At 44.7% G+C, this 5,084-nt stretch overlaps 1 pseudogene; it reads left to right on the top strand.

Annotated features, from left to right (window-relative positions):
• The first annotated feature begins 1,492 nt into the window (after positions 1–1,492).
• Positions 1,493–4,707, top strand: LOC105523995 (annotated as a pseudogene).
• Positions 4,708–5,084: the final 377 nt, after the last annotated feature.

The following is a 5,084-nucleotide window of genomic DNA, read 5'->3' as shown; positions in this document are numbered from 1 at the left end:
CTCAAATTTTAATGTGCATGTAAATCATCTACAATCTTGTTACAACACAGATACTGATTTAGAAAGTCTGGAGCAGGGCCTTAGATTTTGAATTTCTAACAAGCTTCTGGTGATTCTAGCAGTCCAAGGACCATACATTGAGGTTGGACACATTTACTACTCTACTTACTTTGGGGCAAATGGATGCCCTTCCTTAGACTTTCCACTGGAGCAGCTCATTGTGGGGTGTTTCAAGCAGTTGCTACTTGCTCTAACAAACTTTTGTTCTTGGGACAGTCACTTGCCAGCTTAGGGATTTCAGAAGGCTCTAGGGTTGGAAGAGACCCCACATCACTCTAGCTTGCTGTTTTCTGCATGCTTTATGGTGGTGGTTCTCAAAGTACGAACCGGTTAAAAGTTTGGGCTCCCTTTCTCTAGATGGGCCTGCTTCTCAACAGTCATCTTCCCCTCTTACTCATTCCCTACTGCATTCCACAACTGTTATTTCCAACCTTTTTCCACATTCCTCAAACCCTCCCTCCTCCCGCGCCCCAACTGCTTTGAGAGTTATAACCTCTCCTCCCACTTGCAGAAACGAAGGCCCAATTTCCTTCATCCATCTTCCTTTCAGCCTTATAATATTTTTGTATGAACACTTTCCTCTTTCATCCACATTTTATTCTTATCTTCATCCATTTTTATTATCTTTCCCCTGTCAGCAGATTAATTCCCTCACTGGTGCTTTTGTTTCCATCTCTAAACCTCCCCTGAGACTGTACCACCAATTATCGTTATTCTGTCTTAAAGATTTAGTATCCTCTCTTACCCATTTCTTCATTCTCTTCACACATTCTCAGTTCTCACTTTGCCTTTCCTAAATTTTTATTAAAGAAATTTAAAAATACTCACTAGGTATAGAGAATTGTATAATGAATTCCCATTTACCCATCAAACAACCAGAAATAATCAAACTTTTCAATTTTTGAATTATCTCTTGGAAACATCTTCCCTTGACCCTGCTCCTTTCTCCTCATGACCAAGCCTCTCTCTCCAGTTCCCGACCCCCTCTGATTCGTTAACCTCTTGCCATCTGGTTCCTGTCCCGGGCTCACTATGGCAAGTTCATCAGTGCCATTACCCGTTACTGAACCCTGTGGCCATGTCTCCGGCTTCATTCTCCTTTTACCTCCCTGCAGCGTTCCACTATTTCTGAGGCTCTTCCCACTGAGCAGCTGGAAGCACACTGGCTATCTGAGGAAGGACTTTGGAAGTCAGCCCTCTGAAGCTTGCTCCCTGTCCTCCTCCCTTCTCCCCGGGACTTTGAGGGCTGTATCTGTTTTTCAAACTTATCACCATGTCAGAACCTCTAATCTTACCTCTGGGCCAGAAACAGATGGGACACTCCTTAGAAACGGTGACTGTATCTTCTAGAAAGGTAAAGTCCTTAACTGTACCTAGCACTGTGCCTCCACTTAATCAAGGCACCATAAAATATTCACTGATAATAGTGATGATGACGATAATGACTGCCACCCACATACAACTGTTAAACCAGACGATGGAAAATACAAGACAAAGGAGCGAGCCGGAAGTCGCCCTGCCTGCCCATTTCCACGCTGCACGGGTGGACCCTCAAGCACTGGAAGAGAAGTTCCGGGGCTGGGCTGGCCTGGCAGGAGGCGGCGAAATGGAGACGCGGACCGAGGACTGGGCCTCACTCCGGCCCCTCGCTGCCCTCTTCCTGGGATGCCACAGGCGGAGCCCTGACCCACAGCCTGCTTCTCACTCGGGCCGTCTTAGCGCCGGCGACTTCGAATGTGAGGAGCTGCTAGCGCCGCCTGCTCCAGGCGAGGATCGAGTGATTTTGAAGAGGCCTGAACAGCCAACATGAAAACCCCTGCTTCCTTTTCCTGAAGTGTAACCCTGATGGAGATGAAGAAATCGCTTCTATTGGCATTTTAAGTTCAGCAAGAAATACAGAAGTGTACCCAGGAGAAGAGTACTGTGGAACCAGCAGGGGCAAGAATGTTTATACTGTCCTGGATTACAGGACTGTGAGGACGTGGGAAATTGAAAATCCAAAGAAACAAAAAACTGTGTTTAAACCACGGACCATGCAGGGCAAAAAAGTCATTCCCACAATGTGCATATATAATAGAGATGGAAATCTCATAGCAACTGCCTGTCAGAATGGAAGCATACAGATCTGGGACTGATATCTGACTGTTCATCCTAAGTTCAACTATAAACAGCCTCATTACCTGGACACAGATACTTCTTGGCGTGACTTTTTCCTGTGATGGTAATGTCCTTGCCTCTCGTGAAGGTGATGATTCGTTAAAATTATGAGACATCTGACAATTTAATAAGCCACTTTTTTCAGCCTCGGGTCTTCCCACCATGTTCCCAATGACTGACTGCTGTTTCAGTCCAGATGATAAGCTCATAGTCACTGGTACATCTGTTCAAAGAGGATGTGGCAGCGGCAAACTTGTTTGCCTTGAGTGTAGGACTTTCCAAAGGTTCTATGAAACAGACATCACAGACACTGCCTGCGGCATCCAAGGCTGAACCAGATCATGGTTGGAACTGGAAATGACTGCCTAAAGTCTATTACAACCCCAACAAGAGTCAGAGGGGAGCAAAATTATGTGTGGTTAAAACCCGGCGGAAGGGGACTAGGCAGAACTATGGAACTGCCGCCAGGTCGCTGTGAGTCCACGCCACCCGTTGCCCCGCCTGCCCACCCAGCGTCCGCAGCAGCTATGAGAGTGCAGGTGGAAACCATCTCCCCAGGAGACGTGCACACCCTCCCGAAGTGTGGCCAGACCTGCTTGATGCACTACACCGGGATGCTTGAAGATGGAAAGAAAGTTGATTCCTCCCGGGACAGAAAAGCCCTTTAAGCTTATGGTAGGCAAGCAGGAGGTGATCCCAGGGTGAGAAGTAGGGGTTGTCCAGAAGAATGTGGGTCAGACAGCCAAACTGACTGTATCTCCAGATTACGCCTACGGTGTCACTGAGCACCCAGGCATCATCCCACCACATGCCACTCTCGTCTTCGATGTGGAGCTTCTAAAACTGGAATGACAGGAATGGCCTCCTCCTGTCATTCCAGTTTTAGAATGATCCAAGATCCAGATCCCTGTTCTTGGATCTGCCATGGAGGGATCTGGTGCCTCCAGACGCGTGCACCTGAATCCATATGGAGGTTTTCCTGATGTTCCACTCCACTCTATATAGACATCTGCCCTGACTGAATGTGTTCTGTCACTCAGCTTTGCTTCCCACACCTCCATCTCCTCTTCCCCTTTCTCCTCATATGTGTGTTTACCTAAACTATATGCCATAAACCTCAAATTATTCATTTTAATTTGCTTTCATTTTGGGGTGAAGATTCAGTTTCAGTCTTTTGGATCTAGGTTTCCAATAAGTATATGGTCAAGTATTAACAGCACAAGTGATAGGTTAACTTTAGAATAGGAATTGGTGTGTGTGTGTGTGTTGGCATGGGAGAGGTGGGGGGGGGTTGCAAGAATATTTTATTTTATTTTTGGGGATGAAATTTTAATCTATTATATATTAAACATTCTTGCTGCTGCGCTACAAAGCCATAGCAGATTGAGGCACTGTTTAGGGCTGAATTATTCTCCAAGTTGAGAGATGTCATTGGGTTAAATTAAAAACCCTACCTCAAACTGAGGTGGGGATAGGGAGAGCCTTTGCTTCCACTAGTCTCACCCCACCCTCCCCTTAAATCCTCTGCCTTTGAAAGCAGATCATGTTCACTGCCATGCTGGACACTACAGGTATCTGTCCCTAGGCCAGTGGGGACCTCTGAAGTCTTCTTTGTGGCCTGGCTTATTTATTTATTTTTTTTCCATCCTGTGGTTTTTCTAGTGGACTTTCAGGAATTTTGTAATCTCATAACTTTCCAAGCTCCACCACTTCCTGAATTTTAAAAACTTTAATTGATAGTTTAAATTGAAGGTGCTGTTTGTAGACTTAACACCCAATGAAAGCCCAGGCATCATGACAAATCCTTGAATGTTCTCTTAAGAAAATAATGCTGGTCATCGCAGCTTCAGCATCTCCTGTTTTTTGATGCTTGGCTGCCTCTGCTGATCTCAGTTTCCTGGCTTTTCCTCCCTCAGGCCATTCTCACCCCCTTTGCTGTCCTGCGTAGTGATTTGGTGAGAGAAATCATTGCTGTCTCATCCCCCAGCACTATATATGAGTTTCAAGTTTTGTTATTGCAATAAAAGTTTTTTATGCCAGCTTTTCTAACAAACGAACATACAAAAAAACCAGTGAAAGGCAAAACAAGCTGAGACACTAACCCAGGACTACATCATCACCCCTCATGTCTTGCCTATGTTCCGTGAGCCCTGCCAAAGGAGTACAAGGAAACAGCTGGAGAAGGACAGACTGGATTCCCTGAAGTCACATAAACCTGAACCTCCTGTAGCCAACCCAGGTTGTGGTGGCAGAGTTGGGACCCACAAGGGCACTCTTTCTTCCTATATTGTGAAGAACATTGCTTTGGACAAGACTGATAACAGTAATCATTGGGAAGCCATTTTGCATCATTCCAAAGCAGCAGAAGACAACCCATGTTGGGTTTTTCCAACATGTTCCAAGACTCAGCCCAGAATCATGTTTGGCCAAGTTGAATCTGATGATGAGGAAGCAAAGAATGAGCCAGGATGGAAAAAATGTAAAATTTGAAGAATCTCACTTGAGAGCTGTTTGTATGAGTGGGAAGGAAATGTGACAGGTTTTGGTTTTCTTTTTAATGCTCATGAAATTAAAAATTCATTTTTATTAAAAAAAAAGAAAAAATACAAGACAGGATCATTTATTTACTTCTCAAACCTTTAGTTTTGGTCACCATCTACCTAATTACCTAAGCTGCTGAGGCTAAAATGTACATGCTCTTGTGATTCTTATGTATTAATAATTTTGAATGCATTTTAAAATTCAACTTAACACTTAAAATATCATCACTTGTTGACAACTGAATTGAGAGCTACTCAAGTGCATAAATGCAACTGGCAAGGTGGGGTGAGTTGGGGGAAGAAGGGCTTGGAGAGAGGACTAAGAAG

This window comes from Colobus angolensis, unplaced genomic scaffold (genome assembly GCF_000951035.1).
Source record: "Colobus angolensis palliatus isolate OR3802 unplaced genomic scaffold, Cang.pa_1.0 Scaffold48, whole genome shotgun sequence".
Taxonomy (NCBI): domain Eukaryota; kingdom Metazoa; phylum Chordata; class Mammalia; order Primates; family Cercopithecidae; genus Colobus; species Colobus angolensis.
The sequence above is the reverse complement of the archived record's forward strand: the minus strand, read 5'-3'. Positions and strand labels throughout refer to the sequence as shown.